Source organism: Centruroides sculpturatus, unplaced genomic scaffold (genome assembly GCF_000671375.1).
Source record: "Centruroides sculpturatus isolate CEXI.00-Female unplaced genomic scaffold, Cexi_2.0 scaffold1492, whole genome shotgun sequence".
NCBI classification, from domain to species: domain Eukaryota; kingdom Metazoa; phylum Arthropoda; class Arachnida; order Scorpiones; family Buthidae; genus Centruroides; species Centruroides sculpturatus.
The window spans coordinates 1-21134 of record NW_019385934.1 but is presented as its reverse complement, the minus strand read 5'-3'; the positions used below and the strand labels follow the sequence as shown (position 1 = coordinate 21134).

Genomic DNA, 21134 nt, shown 5'->3' with positions numbered 1-21134 from the left:
CTCTTTATTCAAACTTATTGCTTAAGTTTCAAGTATGTGTTTCAAGAATGTAAAATAATATTAATTTTAATTATATATTGTACAGTTTATAATTTAAATATAATTTAAATACACAGAATGATCAAAAAGTCACTGTGCGTATGTTAACAAATGAATAGAACTCATTTAATTATTAATCTACACATTAAAATGTTAATTAAAATCGAATAAAAATTATAAAATGTTACATACAAATATATTTATTTAAATAAAAGTTATGCATATTTAAAATCATTTTTTTCAGTTTAAAGCATGATTTCTATTATGTAGACAATATATTTGTTTTATTGACATGAGATAGTTGCATGTTAAAGGCTATACACTATCCTCAATATAAAGACACAATAATAACTCATATAATAATGTTTATAAGATATATATAGGCTGTATATTTTTATAAATAATTATATATGGGAGCTCATATAAGGAAGCAACTTGTGACCAAATCGAATCTGATAACCAATAAGAGTGTCAATATTACATTGATGCTCTCTTATTGGTGAGCCTACTACGTGAGCCTGGCGTATATCCGGGTCAACCACTCCAGGAATGTTTTTAGATGGTAAGGCACGGATATGTCGGGTCCCCTTCCTCACTACCTGGTCTCCCCCATTTGGGGTCGGGCCGAACCCACGATGAGTATAAAGAAAAGGGGTCTTCTTAATGTCTACGAAGCGAAAACAACCAAAAATTAAAGGGGAAAAAAAATGGAAATACTCAAAAGATGGAAAGAATTAAATAATTTATACTTTCTGTTAATTACACAATTTTTTTTTTTTTTTTTTTTTTTTTTTTTTTTTTTTTTTTTTTTTTTTTTTTTTTTTTTTTTTTTTTTTTTTTTTTTTTTTTTTTTTTTTTTTTTTTTTTTTTTTTTTTTTTTTTTTTTTTTTTTTTTTTTTTTTTTTTTTTTTTTTTTTTTTTTTTTTTTTTTTTTTTTTTTTTTTTTTTTTTTTTTTTTTTTTTTTTTTTTTTTTTTTTTTTTTTTTTTTTTTTTTTTTTTTTTTTTTTTTTTTTTTTTTTTTTTTTTTTTTTTTTTTTTTTTTTTTTTTTTTTTTTTTTTTTTTTTTTTTTTTTTTTTTTTTTTTTTTTTTTTTTTTTTTTTTTTTTTTTTTTTTTTTTTTTTTTTTTTTTTTTTTTTTTTTTTTTTTTTTTTTTTTTTTTTTTTTTTTTTTTTTTTTTTTTTTTTTTTTTTTTTTTTTTTTTTTTTTTTTTTTTTTTTTTTTTTTTTTTTTTTTTTTTTTTTTTTTTTTTTTTTTTTTTTTTTTTTTTTTTTTTTTTTTTTTTTTTTTTTTTTTTTTTTTTTTTTTTTTTTTTTTTTTTTTTTTTTTTTTTTTTTTTTTTTTTTTTTTTTTTTTTTTTTTTTTTTTTTTTTTTTTTTTTTTTTTTTTTTTTTTTTTTTTTTTTTTTTTTTTTTTTTTTTTTTTTTTTTTTTTTTTTTTTTTTTTTTTTTTTTTTTTTTTTTTTTTTTTTTTTTTTTTTTTTTTTTTTTTTTTTTTTTTTTTTTTTTTTTTTTTTTTTTTTTTTTTTTTTTTTTTTTTTTTTTTTTTTTTTTTTTTTTTTTTTTTTTTTTTTTTTTTTTTTTTTTTTTTTTTTTTTTTTTTTTTTTTTTTTTTTTTTTTTTTTTTTTTTTTTTTTTTTTTTTTTTTTTTTTTTTTTTTTTTTTTTTTTTTTTTTTTTTTTTTTTTTTTTTTTTTTTTTTTTTTTTTTTTTTTTTTTTTTTTTTTTTTTTTTTTTTTTTTTTTTTTTTTTTTTTTTTTTTTTTTTTTTTTTTTTTTTTTTTTTTTTTTTTTTTTTTTTTTTTTTTTTTTTTTTTTTTTTTTTTTTTTTTTTTTTTTTTTTTTTTTTTTTTTTTTTTTTTTTTTTTTTTTTTTTTTTTTTTTTTTTTTTTTTTTTTTTTTTTTTTTTTTTTTTTTTTTTTTTTTTTTTTTTTTTTTTTTTTTTTTTTTTTTTTTTTTTTTTTTTTTTTTTTTTTTTTTTTTTTTTTTTTTTTTTTTTTTTTTTTTTTTTTTTTTTTTTTTTTTTTTTTTTTTTTTTTTTTTTTTTTTTTTTTTTTTTTTTTTTTTTTTTTTTTTTTTTTTTTTTTTTTTTTTTTTTTTTTTTTTTTTTTTTTTTTTTTTTTTTTTTTTTTTTTTTTTTTTTTTTTTTTTTTTTTTTTTTTTTTTTTTTTTTTTTTTTTTTTTTTTTTTTTTTTTTTTTTTTTTTTTTTTTTTTTTTTTTTTTTTTTTTTTTTTTTTTTTTTTTTTTTTTTTTTTTTTTTTTTTTTTTTTTTTTTTTTTTTTTTTTTTTTTTTTTTTTTTTTTTTTTTTTTTTTTTTTTTTTTTTTTTTTTTTTTTTTTTTTTTTTTTTTTTTTTTTTTTTTTTTTTTTTTTTTTTTTTTTTTTTTTTTTTTTTTTTTTTTTTTTTTTTTTTTTTTTTTTTTTTTTTTTTTTTTTTTTTTTTTTTTTTTTTTTTTTTTTTTTTTTTTTTTTTTTTTTTTTTTTTTTTTTTTTTTTTTTTTTTTTTTTTTTTTTTTTTTTTTTTTTTTTTTTTTTTTTTTTTTTTTTTTTTTTTTTTTTTTTTTTTTTTTTTTTTTTTTTTTTTTTTTTTTTTTTTTTTTTTTTTTTTTTTTTTTTTTTTTTTTTTTTTTTTTTTTTTTTTTTTTTTTTTTTTTTTTTTTTTTTTTTTTTTTTTTTTTTTTTTTTTTTTTTTTTTTTTTTTTTTTTTTTTTTTTTTTTTTTTTTTTTTTTTTTTTTTTTTTTTTTTTTTTTTTTTTTTTTTTTTTTTTTTTTTTTTTTTTTTTTTTTTTTTTTTTTTTTTTTTTTTTTTTTTTTTTTTTTTTTTTTTTTTTTTTTTTTTTTTTTTTTTTTTTTTTTTTTTTTTTTTTTTTTTTTTTTTTTTTTTTTTTTTTTTTTTTTTTTTTTTTTTTTTTTTTTTTTTTTTTTTTTTTTTTTTTTTTTTTTTTTTTTTTTTTTTTTTTTTTTTTTTTTTTTTTTTTTTTTTTTTTTTTTTTTTTTTTTTTTTTTTTTTTTTTTTTTTTTTTTTTTTTTTTTTTTTTTTTTTTTTTTTTTTTTTTTTTTTTTTTTTTTTTTTTTTTTTTTTTTTTTTTTTTTTTTTTTTTTTTTTTTTTTTTTTTTTTTTTTTTTTTTTTTTTTTTTTTTTTTTTTTTTTTTTTTTTTTTTTTTTTTTTTTTTTTTTTTTTTTTTTTTTTTTTTTTTTTTTTTTTTTTTTTTTTTTTTTTTTTTTTTTTTTTTTTTTTTTTTTTTTTTTTTTTTTTTTTTTTTTTTTTTTTTTTTTTTTTTTTTTTTTTTTTTTTTTTTTTTTTTTTTTTTTTTTTTTTTTTTTTTTTTTTTTTTTTTTTTTTTTTTTTTTTTTTTTTTTTTTTTTTTTTTTTTTTTTTTTTTTTTTTTTTTTTTTTTTTTTTTTTTTTTTTTTTTTTTTTTTTTTTTTTTTTTTTTTTTTTTTTTTTTTTTTTTTTTTTTTTTTTTTTTTTTTTTTTTTTTTTTTTTTTTTTTTTTTTTTTTTTTTTTTTTTTTTTTTTTTTTTTTTTTTTTTTTTTTTTTTTTTTTTTTTTTTTTTTTTTTTTTTTTTTTTTTTTTTTTTTTTTTTTTTTTTTTTTTTTTTTTTTTTTTTTTTTTTTTTTTTTTTTTTTTTTTTTTTTTTTTTTTTTTTTTTTTTTTTTTTTTTTTTTTTTTTTTTTTTTTTTTTTTTTTTTTTTTTTTTTTTTTTTTTTTTTTTTTTTTTTTTTTTTTTTTTTTTTTTTTTTTTTTTTTTTTTTTTTTTTTTTTTTTTTTTTTTTTTTTTTTTTTTTTTTTTTTTTTTTTTTTTTTTTTTTTTTTTTTTTTTTTTTTTTTTTTTTTTTTTTTTTTTTTTTTTTTTTTTTTTTTTTTTTTTTTTTTTTTTTTTTTTTTTTTTTTTTTTTTTTTTTTTTTTTTTTTTTTTTTTTTTTTTTTTTTTTTTTTTTTTTTTTTTTTTTTTTTTTTTTTTTTTTTTTTTTTTTTTTTTTTTTTTTTTTTTTTTTTTTTTTTTTTTTTTTTTTTTTTTTTTTTTTTTTTTTTTTTTTTTTTTTTTTTTTTTTTTTTTTTTTTTTTTTTTTTTTTTTTTTTTTTTTTTTTTTTTTTTTTTTTTTTTTTTTTTTTTTTTTTTTTTTTTTTTTTTTTTTTTTTTTTTTTTTTTTTTTTTTTTTTTTTTTTTTTTTTTTTTTTTTTTTTTTTTTTTTTTTTTTTTTTTTTTTTTTTTTTTTTTTTTTTTTTTTTTTTTTTTTTTTTTTTTTTTTTTTTTTTTTTTTTTTTTTTTTTTTTTTTTTTTTTTTTTTTTTTTTTTTTTTTTTTTTTTTTTTTTTTTTTTTTTTTTTTTTTTTTTTTTTTTTTTTTTTTTTTTTTTTTTTTTTTTTTTTTTTTTTTTTTTTTTTTTTTTTTTTTTTTTTTTTTTTTTTTTTTTTTTTTTTTTTTTTTTTTTTTTTTTTTTTTTTTTTTTTTTTTTTTTTTTTTTTTTTTTTTTTTTTTTTTTTTTTTTTTTTTTTTTTTTTTTTTTTTTTTTTTTTTTTTTTTTTTTTTTTTTTTTTTTTTTTTTTTTTTTTTTTTTTTTTTTTTTTTTTTTTTTTTTTTTTTTTTTTTTTTTTTTTTTTTTTTTTTTTTTTTTTTTTTTTTTTTTTTTTTTTTTTTTTTTTTTTTTTTTTTTTTTTTTTTTTTTTTTTTTTTTTTTTTTTTTTTTTTTTTTTTTTTTTTTTTTTTTTTTTTTTTTTTTTTTTTTTTTTTTTTTTTTTTTTTTTTTTTTTTTTTTTTTTTTTTTTTTTTTTTTTTTTTTTTTTTTTTTTTTTTTTTTTTTTTTTTTTTTTTTTTTTTTTTTTTTTTTTTTTTTTTTTTTTTTTTTTTTTTTTTTTTTTTTTTTTTTTTTTTTTTTTTTTTTTTTTTTTTTTTTTTTTTTTTTTTTTTTTTTTTTTTTTTTTTTTTTTTTTTTTTTTTTTTTTTTTTTTTTTTTTTTTTTTTTTTTTTTTTTTTTTTTTTTTTTTTTTTTTTTTTTTTTTTTTTTTTTTTTTTTTTTTTTTTTTTTTTTTTTTTTTTTTTTTTTTTTTTTTTTTTTTTTTTTTTTTTTTTTTTTTTTTTTTTTTTTTTTTTTTTTTTTTTTTTTTTTTTTTTTTTTTTTTTTTTTTTTTTTTTTTTTTTTTTTTTTTTTTTTTTTTTTTTTTTTTTTTTTTTTTTTTTTTTTTTTTTTTTTNAATAGTTTCCTGTCGAGTCTCGAGCGTGATATATATATATATAAAGAAAAATGATTTAGAAAACAATAGAATGTGTTTTCTTCCTCACAAAATTGACTAAAAATAGAAGTAAAACGGGAAAGAACAGATTTTTGATAAATCAATAAAACGTGTCAAAATTATTTCTTAATTCCAATCGTGAGATAAATATAACTTAGGGCAGAAAAGAACAATTTGAAGCCATTTATTTTAGCAAATAGATGGCAATCTGAATTTTGAATTCATCAACCATAATAGCCGAGACGTTGTTCCTATCTCTATTCTTACTCACGAATTTATCGTCTCATCTGAATTTTACAAATATCCGATTTTTCGCTTCTCGTCACTTTATAAATTGCTTTGGGGGGATTTTTTTTAATCTGCAGATGTTCGCTCGCCCCCGGTGCGTATTTTATAAGCGTACAACCTCCTTTTTTCTATATACATTTCTCTATTTTATAACATTTTTATGTGTTCTCTCGTCTATCCACTCTATATTATATTTTAAAACAGAATTGTTCTTTTGTTTAACCATTTATATTTCGATAAAATTTATATATACTTAACATTATTTATTTTTATCCGTTTTATAGGTTAACTTGGTATATTTTAACTCTTTTTCTTTCCCTATTCTTATATTGTTTCTATTTTTATATTAATAAATATTACAAATATATATAACCAATATATATATACAAGCTAATTCCGTAATTTCCATTAAAAAAATCTCATTAGCATAAAAATCTACTTACATTTTTTTAAGTAAATAAAACTAGTTAAACAATTTTTTTTTAATTTTATATTAAAATATATTATTTCAATATTTTTATATAGAATAAAGAACAACTTAGACCTTACACTTCACTTATTGGTCTTTGAACTTAACATATTTAGACCAATAAGGATTTATATCTTTTCCCCATTTTTTTTTATAAATAGAACTCTATTGTCTTAAATATATTTATATATTATAGTGTAATTTAGACTAAATAAATCATATAAAGTATCCTGTTCCTACTTATGATATGTCTAAGATATATATTTTGAGTTTTAGTTAGAAGATGGACCAAGATATATTGCTTTAAAATGTGATAATCACGTTTAATTCAGAAGAAAAACTCCTTTGATGAAGGAAGAGAAAGTGGAAGGTTAGCCATGTGCACGTGTGATCAGCGATGGGCATCAGTTCGTAAAGAAAAAATCTTCCACGTCTCTGTTAAATTTTCCATCTTGTCAAATTTTCTTCACTCTGCAGCACAGCATTACACCAAAGAGGAAAAAGTGGAATATTTTTTCTTTAATAACGTGTATGCTGGTTGAATGCATAAATGAGTATATAAATGTTCTCACCACAGAATTCTCCACCTAAAAATTAAAAAAAAAAAAAAAAAATCGAATTTAAATATAAATACTGAGAAGTAAATTTAGTAATTAAATCCGGCTTTAACTCTGAGAATTATAAATAAAAATATTATAAAATTTTATATAAATATTTTAATGAGGTCTCAAAATATATTCGAGATAGATTTTTGTTCTGTGTTTATTGTTCGTGATGTGCAAACTATTCAGCAAAAATATAAAAATAAAAAAAAAATTAAAAATATTACACTGACAGCTAGACACTAATTAAGCGGCAAAGAACAATATATATAACTTTTTTAACTGTCTTTCTAGCACTTGAGACGAAACAATGCGAAGCATTCTAAAATGCTTCATACCTTGTCTCATTTAGACAACTTTTTAAAATTAAAAAAAATAAATAAATAAATAAATTGAAGAAACTCTATTCAATTCTTAAATTCCGAATCAATTTTCGACATCAGCTTACACTTTAAGTCAATTTCTACCATTAGGATAAGGTGAAAACCTTCTGGCAGTTCGAAGGTTATCCAAGGTCGACCACTCACCACTAAAGCGTCGACATATTTTTTTTCCTTTCTTTTTTTTACAAGTTTACAAGTTAAATTATTCTCTAAGCTTAATTCATAAACGGAGGACACTTTCTCCATTCATTTGGCTTGGACGAGTGATGAATAAAAAGTAGAACGAGCTAAATTCTTGTGACTAGTATTACCATTCTTGATTAAAATTTAAATGGGAACAGACTCGCTCCAGTTTCTATTAACCTCTTTAATTATTTATTCATGCTCGAAAGAATCTTAAAAACTTCCAAATTATATTCTATCATAATTATGCGAAAAGAAAATTTATAAATAAATCATTTTATAAAAGAATCTGGTAAACGAAATTTCTCTTGAAAGAAGAAGACCCGACGGTAGCTTTTTTGTTAACAAACACAATTTAGATGTTAGATAAAGCCCATATAATTCTCCAATGGTGTTGATTTTAACTCTTTCAAATCTCGCATCGATCACGACTACATTTTCCTCTTCCTCCTATATTTTTATCACGAGGAAGGCTCCTGGCGTGACTTTATCATTTCGATAATGGAATTGGGTGGTAAATGGAATTGTCGCTTAACATACTCCCACATTCTGAAGAAAAGTAAACTAAATTTTGATGTTTGCATAACCCTATATGGTTTTTTTTTTTTAATCATTCTAGCAACGTTGCTGTATCTTTAATCTAGTATTCCTACACTTGGCCCTCCCTAACTACTTAGACCCAAGATCTACGAGAGATACTTTACCCGGATAAGGTAGACAGATGTTCTGGGGCACTCTCATTTCACTATATTAACATCTGCCAAAAATAAAATCGAATAAAGTAAAAGTATTCTGTAAATGATGAAAATAAAGTTAATTTTTATTTTCCATTTTAGCTCCTTTTTTTAATAAGAATATTCCATTACACGTTCTTTCAATTAAACACTTATTTTTTTTCCTTTGTTTCTACGAGTTCTTTCCCAAAAACACCCTGGAAATTAATTTAAAGAGAATCTTAAAAAACTCGCACTCTCACACGAAAATAGTTTCCTGTCGAGTCTCGAGCGTGATCTGTAGGTTGTTACGTCACTCTCGAATCAGTAAGGGGCCAACAGGTCGACGGAGTGAGACCAAGACTGTCCCTCGGCGTAACAGTTGCCAGAACAGGTCTGGCCGCTTCTACCTGTTGCGACTTAAGATGGCGTAAAGGTGCACAGTGGCGCTGGATCTGGCTTCCAACGTCTTCGCCTTCTGAGGAATATTCGAGTGTGGATACTTTTTTTAAAAATTTGTAGACATGGAGGTAAGTGCCGTTGAAAGTTTTACACGTTTTGCTGTTAATAAGGGTGGATAGAACGTATAGAGACACACCTACGTCTTATGGTGGAAACGTGCCTTACAAAACGTAACACTTAAGAACAAGTATTCGATTACTACTTATGACAATCGCTTTATGATATCGGTAACTTAATATTTGACGAATAACATCGTAGATAAGGTACTAAAAGTTTAAATGTAAGTTATCAGCTGTAACTACGAGTCGCCATTTAATACAAGATTTACTTTATCTGCAATGAATTAAAATATAATCATCGCTGCTTCTTAATTAGTTTTGGGAACTTTTTGCTTTTATAACCTTACTTATCTATTAATTTTATCATTTTCTCTATAAAACTTTATTAACATTGTCGAATTGCAGAGTTCATCCCCTACTTAAACGTCTCATTAACTTAATACTTATAACCTTTTTCTTGATTAATAAAGTATACATTTTGAATTAAATATAACAAAATAGGTTTTTTAGAAACTGATATAATATTAAATTATATAATACTTAGGTTAATATCGCGACAGAACAGAGTAATCGCCTATAACTTAAATATATTTAGGTTTAAGGTTAGTAGCCTACTTTTAATTTGGGCGAAGCATTCTGTTTTCGAATGAGGGCCAAAAAGATTGTCCCCCTTCTCATTAACTCGCACACAATTAAACTTAACATTCGAGGGCAATTATCGCCTTTGTTTCCACCAAAAAACTGTAAGGTAAGCGGCCTGTGCCATTAATAACATCCTCACCTATTTTTAAGGACTGTGAACTTTTCCTTCCTATTCTGTAATATATATTACTTCACACCCTGCATCCAATAGAGTTAATTTTAATTAGATTTCTATGCTGAATTAACGAAATTATATATATCAAGAATAAAAGATTGACACTTCTAAAAACTTCTGAGGATATCTATCAGAGTTTAGAGTGAGTTCTGACAAAGTTTCCTCTGTATAGTAAGCCAATTAAACTAGGAAAACTGAATTTATTAATCTTTCAATTGGGTATTCGGCACAAAATTCAAATTCGATCGAGTCTTCGGAACGAAGTCGAATAACAAATTATTCATTTCTATAATTAATTTTTCGGGGTTAACAATGGAGGAAAAACTCCAACAACCTTAACCTCCGAATAAAAACAAAGAAGGAATGGAACGCGATGTAACGGGAAAGAGAACAAGTTATGCAAATGTCCGATATGACATATCAATAGGGTCTCACAACACTGGGCTCGTGACCCATACGACCCAATTGTGCCAAAACTCGTGTGTAAAGACCCCCGGTGCATTTTAATTTCGAATTAATCTATTCGTCAAACAATTTTATGCTCTCTGTGGCACCATTCCATTACGATTAATATAAATATAAACGAAATGATAAATTCGTAGATAAGCCATTTAAACCTAAGTTAATATCTCGTAAGACAAGTTACAAATCTACAGTTATTAAACATAGAACATATAGCTATAGTATCCACTTCAATTATGTTCTACCTTTTAAATTAGGATCTATTAAAGGTGTAGTCTTGTAAATTAAGTCAAGCACAATAGATAGAACTATTAAATTTACATTAAGCTAGAGAAAATATAAATTAATAATTAGTATCGTGACGTCTTTAAAGTTTGATATATTAAATGTTTCTTGGTCAAATTTTATAAGTTTAAATTAAAATTTCTAATCTAATGTTTGTAATTAATAGTTTAAATGTATTTAGCGTTGATTTCATACGAATTGAAGTTTAAATATTTATTAAAATATAAAAATAAAATAAACATTTTTAACAAAAATTAATTACTTAACAATTACAAAATTCTGGATTTTTAAGCTTATCATTGAGTCTTTTTTTTTTAATTATAGAAAAGTAAGACTCAATTCCATAAAGTGTGTCATGATAATTAAATACATTGTTACAACTTTTCGAAAGAATTTTAAATATAAATCTAAAAATATTCTAAACTTATCTATAAATTACAATTTATATTCAGGAAATACCGATTTAAAATTCATAAAGTATAGATTCAAACCTTACTCATAACAGGTTATTTTTTTAGTGTTTACTCAAATGACTAATGTTCAAGTTACTATATTGAGTCATATCTCTTTATTCTTTTATTATACGTCATTTAAATTTACTTAACTTTTTACGACCCTGAATTTTTTATTTCTCCATTTTAAAAGGCAAATAGAAAAGTCGAAAAATACCACACAAAGTATGCTTTATTATTAAGCTTTTATGTACAGTACAACTCTTTGTGTAAAGACTTCATTCGAAGAAGGAAAATCGGAAACTTGATTCTAAAATTAAAAACTCACATCTTTTCTTTTTTTTTTAACTCTAGCATTAATCTCTTCCTGACACCAATTTGTTACATATTTAACTATTTTATCGCTCGTTAACTGTCCGAAATGGTTTTCTCGTAGACTCAATTCGATTTTATGTATAATTTCACGCTTCATATAAATATTTAAGGCTACTAAAGCTTTTAGCAATTATAATTAGCATATCATACATTCATTTTAATACAAATTGATTAATTTACAACAGAAAAAAAAATCACCCAATTTACAATGTACTTCCACCAATCGCTTTCAACGTAGAAAAAGGTAAAGGCTCGTTGTATAAAGCCGTAAAAAATTGTAGTAAAATGTGTCATGTTGAGTAGTATAACTACATTAACTTTTAATATGCGAATTATGCAATGTATGCTTAAGAATGAAGGTGTCGTTGATCCCTTTTCGCTCGACTGATAGTATTAGTCACAGTGAATACATCGCCTACAGGAAAATATAACGGTTCCTTAGTTATATTATTGATTCCATTCGTTTTTATCGAAAACTCTATCCCTTTCGCTCGATTACTATCGTCTCTTCCGGAAACACCCCCTATCTGTATTCAGGTGAGTTTGATGTTTTGCATACCTCGACCAAAGCGACCGTGTTCTTGTTTTTTCTAATTTTTTGCTCTTGGATTTCATTTAAGAAAGTTTATATCTGTTTTTATAAAAATAATTATTCCTGTCTTCTGCATTGCTGACTTTAATTATGTAATTTAAATACGATTGATAATTACGCTGTTGTAGCAACAAAAATTCCTGTTCGGTGGGATCCATTCAGAATGGAATTGCATAAACATTGCGAGTCGCACGATGTTGCTAGTCCAATAAAGTTTTATCATAAAGTAAAATCACTCACTTACTATAAATATTAAATGACAAAAGAGATTAGATAATCTTTAATAAATTTTATTTTTACCAAGTTAATGTTCAAATGAATTCCGAAGCGTGAAAGATGAGGAAGAGATTATCTGATGGATGATACTTTACGAGCTTAATCATCTCATTAGCATTAGGTTCAATAGAACTATTTGTTGAAATTCGTAAATATTGTAGAAATAAGTATGATAGTTTAAGCTCAATAACCTCTATATACAGAACTGATTTTTATCTTTCGAATGAATTTGAAAAATAAGATAAAATTTACACACAAAAAAAGAACTGACTCATACATAGATTATGTAGCTACGATTTTGTACTAGTTGATTGTAATTTTACTACAATTAAAGAATAAAAACGTATTAATCTTTTTATATAAAACGTAATTTTATTCTATACATTTGTTGTAATGATATCTAATACCAATAAAATCATTTCTAAAGTACTTAAGACCTGATATATGCCAGCAGAATAACAATTAGCCTATCTCTATTGTGGATTGCAGAGGCATAAAAACTATATATCTGATATCGAATCGATCATTATTATCCAAAAAAAATTCTCAATAACGAGTATTAAACTCCCAAATTATAATATAAAAAGTATTACACTAAAAACCGAACTAAAAAATGTTCTCATAGATTAATTGGATGCCACGAAAATTTTATCATCGTAAAGTATCGCGACTTCACTTTAATTAAGATCTTTAAACAAACTAGAAATGTACCATATACAAATAACGTCGATACCTCCTATTCTTCTTTTGATAATTAAGTAGAGATGAGAAGATAGAAGGGTAAGATTCATTCTTTCATTGCCTGTTATCAATGACATGCTAGTACACGACGAAAGAAATAAAAAGCCCCGGGTGATGCCACTTCCCAATTCTCTCGACAATAAGGCAGTAAATGGATTATAAACGCGAATTTACGAGGCTGGTTGTAAAAAAATTGATCATAATTGCTGATAGTGTCCACTAGAAAGGGATAATGGATCGTAAGGACTACAGGAAGAGGCCGAGTTCAAATCCCGAGAAAACAAATTACGTCACGTAATGAGGAGAAAAGGACAAAAGTGAAATGTATGGTCTTATCGAAAGGCTTTCGAGTTGCATAATTTCCTCTAATTAAGAATTCAAAAGTTAATTTCGTTAATACACGTAGATACGGCTCTAATTTTTCTTTCTAACATCGTTATGGTAACTTTTATCGTTATTATTGGTAGATAAAATACCGAGGCGATATGCCTAGTGTAGCATGTAAGTGCAGAAGGCAGCATCGACCTCGTGTCAACAACCTTTATCCATCCTAAACACGATAAGAGGCGCATCACACGCTTCTTTACTGAATGTGCGTATTATCTCCCCGACAAAGCCAATAGTTTTGTGGCTACTCATTGAAATGTAACATAAAGGATGAGCATGAAATTCGTAAAACGAAAACAGATTCGAACACAATTAATTAATTATGAATACTTCTTAATAATTTCTAAAAACTCTTTTCTATAAAAGTCCTGAAATATCCAGAAATAAGAAAATCGAGAAGATTTCATTGATTTTTTTTACCACAAAAACCTAAACTCTGTTTCCAGTAAGTCATATTTCCATTGACTTGTGAGTAATAAAAATTCCATTCCTGCGTGATTTAAAACCATACAAGTCATATGTCATAATAAATTATGTCTAGAACTTTGAGAGAAGACATGAATTTTCTTTCGAATACCTTGGAATGGAAGAATTTCGAATACAATCTTCTTTTTTTTCTCATGAATAATTCTGGAAGCAAAACCCACGTCGAAACCAAACCAGATGAATCATGTCGGATCTAAACGGACGGGTCAACGTTTTTGGCATGTAACCCCGAGAGGCATTTTTTCCGCCCACACGAGCAGGTGAGAGTGAGGATCTACCCGTCTGGGTGTGGAGAAGCCGCGCCGTCGCATCGGCTTAATTAAAGAAAAACCGCATCCCAGCATTTCGGAACTTCGTGCCAATTAGTCTTATCTCATACACGTGACCGTCTCATGAAGTAGATAAAAATCGTTTATTTGTAGGACGAACGACGCCTTCGCCTTTCTCGTTCTTAATCTTTGTTTGCACCTTAAATCACGCCTTCTGGCACCTTTAACGGTTTGTTTTATTATTGTATTCGATACTTTTCTATTGTTTTTGATTGAAAAACCTTTTATATGTTGAAATCTTCTCAATGAAACTAATTTGCATCTAGTTGAAATGTTTTAAACTAAAGAAACAGGCTTACTAAAATTTTAGAGACGATAAGTGTTCTGAATTCATTAATACTTGGAGACTTTGTAAAAAATTCAGAACCAGCGTATAAAACATGTAAAGGATATAAAAATATACTTTTTTACAGTATAAATGTTTCGATAAATCAACATAATCTTAAAATATTCGTGGATTACACGCTTTATTCAGAACTCGAAGATGTCGAAGGCGAATGGATTATCTAACATCCTATGTTACAGTATCTAAATAGTTCGTGATTATTGTATATAAGTTTTGTAATCTGAGACTTATGCATATCTTTTTCGACTGGTAAAGATTATCACTAGCAAGAATTCCCACATGTCTAGCTATCTTTAAACACCTCCGTAATCCACCTGTATACCTTGGAATACATATTCTGTCTTACAACCGGTTTCGTATGTCACAACGTATCATAAAGCCACAATAATTCTTTTTCATGTTCAAATGATAAAAGAAAATACTCGGGACCACCCCTTCTCTTCGCTTTACTACTCTAAATTGAATAATTGTTGTAGCACCTTTTTTGATTTGACTCTTTAGTGCGGAAGGTGTCGAGAACACGATCTGCATCCTCCTTTCTCACGCTCTATAACTAGGAAGCGGTTTACCTTTACAAATGCCGAGCTGGGCCCACACATAACTCTGTCGAAGATTACTCTACGTAAAGATATAAGGCGTTTAAAAACATCATCCCGCGCTGAGATAAAGTGTTTCGTGTTGTTTCTAAGTCGACCAGAGTCTAAATCTTTGGACTTTAATAAGCGTGAAGTTCATTGAACAAAACTAGCAACTAGAAAAGTACAATCGGTGTCGCTTTCGATTTAAAGGCTGCACCGATCGAGTGGCATATCCGCATAAGGTGAGTTTCTTCGTCGTTTAGTCTTTTTAAAACTTGTTTTCACGGGGGGAATATTAACATTGCAGTTAGGATGTTCTAAAGTATCAAAAAGTAATTAAAGACGAACATATTTCTACTTTTTGTTATATTTATAACGGAATATTTAGTAACCAATATCACTTATCAAAGAATTCGTCATAGACGTAATCTCTATCGTATAAAATGCATTAAATACTTTATACTCCGATAAGATAAATTGTTTAATCCACTTCATTAAATTTCTACTCGAGTTAGAAGCGTCGTTGTTCTGCATTTAAAGTAAGTTGATTTTTCATTTGACGTTTCTAATTAAGCATCAATTCCATTTAAACTTCAGTATTTATTATTTTCCCCTTAAGAAATTTAGGATCTTTCTACCAGAATACAATTTTAATACTGATTTCCGAACTTAATTTCCGTATTATCGGAACTCCATTAAGTACACATTTCGATAACGGTTTTCAACGTGATAGGAGCGATATAATAAATATGCTGGCTACTAAATTAAAATAAACGTTGAACTATTATAAAAGACTAAAGTTTCTGCACCAAATGACACACGGAACTAAATTATATGCTTGAATAATTCTAAATTTGTAAAGCAAATGCATAAAATATTCTGATCAAGTTATGAGTAGAAAATAAGAGAGAGAATTCATTTCTCTTAGAATTTTACATTCTAAACCATCTGGATCTTAGAATATAAAAGAAATTGGATTTTCTTTTACATTTTAAGTTCCAGATGGCTTAAGTTTCTAGAATTAGAAAACAGTTTCCTTTTGGGGAAGGGCATCTCGCCCTGCTTCCTCTTCAAACGAGTAGAAGAACCGACCGTAGACTTAAAACAAAACAATTAGAGAGGTACGAGTCTGTCTGGTCGCATTCCCACGGATTTGGGTGTCGCCTACGCCGGTAGGGACAGGGTCACGAGTTTATATAGAAGTGGTTCTATTTAAAGCGATCTTATCTTTCCCTTTTGCCTCTTCCTGACCCGAGCCCGCTGCCAGAGATGTCTCCGAACTTCGGTCACGTCTCTGACCCGAACTTACCTATGCATAATTATTAAATGAAAATACTAGACGAATGGTAAATAGCGATTTCGACAACACCTGTTAACGTAGAACGAAGATTAATTCTCTTCTCCGTCCCGCTCGGTTACACCTGTTGGTCATTAAGAATAATTCCCGATTTTTCATTCATCTCTCTCTCGTTAGCTTTTTCCAAAAACAAAATTATAACTTTATTACGTGATCAATTATTGTATAACCCCCGAATACTGCGAATGAAGATAAGAAGAAAATATATTCTGATGCAAGTGATGTCACCGCCCTTCTTTATGCTTTGGAATAACAAATTTCACGCTCGCCTTTAAAAAAAAAAAAATATTATTCAAAAAGCGTAACTTATTGTTGTTTATCTCCTCAATTTTTATCGTTATCGTGAGAATTATGTAATGAAAATTACTGAATATTTACTTTACACGTTTACTAATTCTTTAATAATAAAAATATATACGTAAACAATCGATTTAAAATTCTAAAAAAAATATATATATTTGTTTAATTTGCATACGCTAAAATGAAAATCGCTTCTTTAATTCAAAAATATGTCTCTTTAAACCTGTTTATAATTAATTATTCACAGATTTAGTCATTAAATTATAAGAAAAGAAACAAATTATTACAATTTTTCTTTATTAGAATCATTAAAGATTATGATTTCATTTTTACTTAGAACTATTGTGATTCAACTTTTTTAAACTAAGGAAAATAATGAAAAATTTCTATATTTTCTTAATTATACATTCATCGAGAAAATATAGAAAAATTTGCAAATAAATAACGATGTTTCATTTATCATTTATTTAATTAAAACATATTTTAATGTGAATAAATCATCTTTTATCGATTATTGAGAGAGTTAATTAAGAATATATAAAATAAAATAGCAAAAATGCAGTATTAATAAATAACATCGCTTAATATTTGTGTGTGCTTTTTTTTTAATTTGACTCTTTCTATCCTATGGGAGCATTAAAGAGAATTTTTTTAATCATACTAATCGTGGGTTCGTCTAGGACCACAATAGGCTGGATGGGAGGAAATGGAGTCCTGGGACAGACCACCCGAAAATTTCTGAGGGCGCAGGATAGATTCTGGTTTCCCAGAGAAGCTTAGCTTATCAATCAATACAGATTTATCCCTGAATCTGTTAGAATTACAAGCATAAATTCTCAAAATATATTTTAAGTGCAAGAATACTTTTTCTATTTCTTGTATGCGATTTTGTATCAGAATGGTACAGTTGAAAATTTTTCTTATCGATCTAATCTATAAATATTGATTATGTTTAGATAGATATTAAGAACTTAATTTACATTAACATATAAAAAAAATAAATAGTAAACTTTTCAATTGTTTTACTCATTTATATCATAAATTTACGAGAGATCTTTGATTTGATTTGAATAAACTTTGATTTATTTGAACGTTTTATTAAAGCAATAAGTTAAACTCCACAAATTGTTTCGTTAGAATAAAACAATGTAAAGAATTACAGTAATTCATTAAATAATTTTTTTTCTTAATTATAAATGGTTTATAATTAAAATAAACGATTATAACACAATTCTTCCATATACTCTCTTAATTTACCTGATTTTAATTTTGATATTGATGAAGAATTAATAGCTTCCTTCTTTTAAGTCATAAAAGGTCACTTAATAATTGATATAAAGAATAAATATTAATTCATTGATTTTTAATATAAATAATAGCAATAATAAAATTAATTATTTTCTGTAAATGCTCTCAGACAGAATACCAAATTAATTATAAGCGTATAGAAAAATATATGTATGAAATTAATAGCATAGTATATATAATTATAAACATAAAATATTGTTTATATTGTAAAATTAATGTTTTCAACTTAAATTCCACATTTTTCGAAATACAATATTGATTTATATCATTAAAAATACATAGTTTCTTCGAATATTTCAAGATTTTTCCCTTGCTTATTTAAAAAAGAATAATGGTTTTTAAATTTATATTATTTGTTAATAGGATAGTAAAGTATATTTAAATACAATTTCCAAAATCATTATTAGAAATAATGGTTTTATGACTTTCCTCTATGTTTATATCCTTTAATACCTTTCAAACGAGACTTTGTTCATTCAGTTTATCATTAAAAACAACAATAAATTCTTTATTATATCATTATTAAATCATTATAACTAATGTGATTTATCAAATTAAAATATATAAACTCTATTATTAACTTCGAATTAATTTTATAAACAACAATACATCATTATCAAGTTAACTCTGTCTTCATTAATTTATTATGATATTCTGATGAAAATATTAAAAAAAATGATGATCAATAAATTTATAAATAATTAAATCATTCTTAAATTTATAAGTAATAATGTACGATTGATTTAGAAGGAAGATTTATCGAGATAATTAGTTTCTTCGTTGTAACTAAAATAGTCTTGTAAGCTTCTTGATCTTCTTCCCTATCTTTGTTACTATCTTCTCTTAGGAACTGAAATTATGCCAGATAATCGTTGTTGAACTAAAAATGCTTTTAAGTTCTGAGAAAAAAATATCCTTTATTATTTTGTTCTCATTTCTTAACTATGCATTTCAAGTTTCATCACTAACTGCGGTTAGATTGCATTTTGCGAAAATCTTTATGTGGCACGCAGAGCAATTATGGTGGGAGGTTTTCCTCTTCCCACTAATTCCATCTCTAAACACATTTTAAAATTGTTTCTCCGGGACAAAAACCTTTAGGATATCAATTTTAGAATAAATAAAATATTAATAAATCCGCATCTTAATAACTAATATTTATATTTAAACCTCCGGCCATGAAGAAACATTTAAATCCTTATGGTTTTTTAATATTGTACATGTTTGGAACTGACACAAATAGAATAAAAACTACTACGATGCGTAAACATAGCTATGAGGTAAGGAAATGCTCGAATGATCCCGATTTTTCCTGCAAATCTACGAATTTTTTCGGTTTTAAACTGCGTTAGAGGTTTTCTTCTAATCTAAAAAATAATACAATTTCTATCGAGCTTTCAGAATTATAGCCAATTTGCAAAGCTTAACGTCTTCAGAAAACATTAGAATTACCAGAACAAAATATAAAAGAAATTGTTCAACATATTCAAGTCATTTTTCATCATTAAATTATTATTTTTTAAAAATATTATTCGATTATAAATGACAAATATCCGGCGCCAGTTAGCTCCAACTCAATTCAACTGTTTTTTTGTAAGATATTTAACTGTATAATTTATTAGGTACTTCCTCGGATTTTGTTATAAAAATGGAAATTATGTAAAATTACTATGTTTCTACTAAAACAATGCAATTGATAAGTCAATTTAGGAAGCATTGTTCGTGAAAGTGTTCCATAAATAAAAGCAAACTGTCACGGCTCGTACAGCAATCTCTAGTTTTATAACAATATAGATTTTATTACGATAATATCGAGGCCTATTATTTGTTTCTTTTGACTTTTTTCTACTGATCGAAGATTGTTTTTTTATGCAACGTCCTTGCATTAAAAACTAATTCAATGGATATCTCTCGGAGGCAATCGAACGGATCAGTAGACAATTGGGTTACTTCTGCCACAGCCAAGTTATTATATTTATGATTGTTCTTCTATAATCTTAATCGAGTTTATTATAATAATAAACAGTTCTATAAGTGTAGAAAATGTAAGATAAATATTTCTAAACAAATTCTTTGAATGAAAAGATTTTTTTCTGGTCAAGATGACAAAGTTTGCACGCATGAGTAAAATTGATTTAAGGAAGGAAATATACATTAAAATCAATAAAAGTGTGAAAAATATAATTAATTAAAATGCCGGAAGGAAATGCAATGAAAATTCAGCTTTTTTGAGACATTAAATACTACAAACCGAAAGGAAAAATTTCGTTCTATATTAGAAAAAGCGTAGTCGGATAAAATTCACTTCGCTTTACGAATATAGAATTTTTCAGGCCAAATGCCCGGACAGACACCCCCCCTAAACGCCCACAGAATAATGTCCTTCCATTAAAAACAGGAACAAAATGTGGGACTGTAATAGTGTGACCTCGTGCAAAGCAGTCTAAGTAGAGTAAAGCGGAATGCCGAGTCACGTTTTAATACGATCTTTGACCTCATCGATTATATTATAGGTTATTAACGATCATCTCTATTAATTCTATTGTTGTGAGGATTAGTTTAATAGAATGGAAATTCTTTTATTGAATTATTTTGAATAAGTTGAACTCTTTATTGTTTATGATGTGATGTTTATCACTAAGCGTGTTCTTTGCTCGCTTGTGGCACAATTTGGAGCACTTCAGTTACAAGATATAAAATTCACTCGGACCTTCTAATTAAGGCGGATTAAGGCATTTTTAGGTGATCGAGCCGATTAATCATTCTCTTTAGATCGTGTCGTGTCCTAGCCTACATAAGTTTTATCCCTTTACTTTTTCAAACGCCTACTACTTCACTGATATCGCTCTTTAGTGGACTCTGTTCTATAAGGTTACTTTTCAAGTGACTCTTCGACAAAACGGGTTGCTACAGATTAAAATAAAAAAAAATTGCTAATTTTCTGCGATCTTTCGGGATTTAAACTAAAAAGTCTGTAGGATTATAACCTTTTTATTTTTCTTTCTTTAGTTTCTGCATGTTTATGTCTGTGAATGATGAGGCACTAGTCTAGGAGAGTTAACAAAAAAAGAAAAATAAAATTGAAGGCAGTGGTGGGGCAAGTGGTTGATGGTAACACAGCTGCAGCAAGTAATGTCCTTGGGTGATCTTGTTTCATTTCTCTCTTGTAGGAACTAACACCAAACGCATATGCGTCCTGAGTTTTGCAACTGAATGCAGAGTTGCAAAGAATGGGGACACCAAGAACTTATAGGTCGCATGATGGCATTTTTACAGCATTCCTCAAGTGTACTAAACGTGGGGTAAGTGCAAGCGGAATGAAAAATAATTTCTTTTCTCTATTTTAAACAATTTCATTTGCTTCTTCCCCAAACTGTAAGATATAATAGAACTAATCGGAAAAAAATTCTAACGTTTATTTATATTAAGTGAAAAATTAATTTAAATTACATAAAAATATATTTAAGCAATTGAGCTTTAATTTTCTTTTTCTTTTTCATTTAGTTACTCAGAAGTCACCGTCCATCAGATATGAGAAACGAATCTGTCCCTTCCGAATTCCATCATCTAAATGGAGATGCTACTACTAAAGTACTAAAGTTTATTCTTAAA

At 23.8% G+C, this 21134-nt stretch overlaps 1 long non-coding RNA gene across 3 annotated transcripts; it reads left to right on the top strand.

Moving 5' to 3' along the window:
• The first annotated feature begins 8287 nt into the window (after window positions 1-8287).
• Window positions 8288-21113, top strand: LOC111612663. Of its 3 annotated transcripts, none has more exons than XR_002754650.1 (3): window positions 8288-8440; window positions 20693-20824; window positions 21027-21113. It is a non-coding gene; the product is annotated as an uncharacterized LOC111612663 (long non-coding RNA). The 3 variants fall into 3 exon arrangements; XR_002754652.1 differs by lacking the exon at window positions 8288-8440 and adding an exon at window positions 13845-14799; XR_002754651.1 differs by lacking the exon at window positions 8288-8440 and adding an exon at window positions 14839-15096.
• Window positions 21114-21134: the final 21 nt, after the last annotated feature.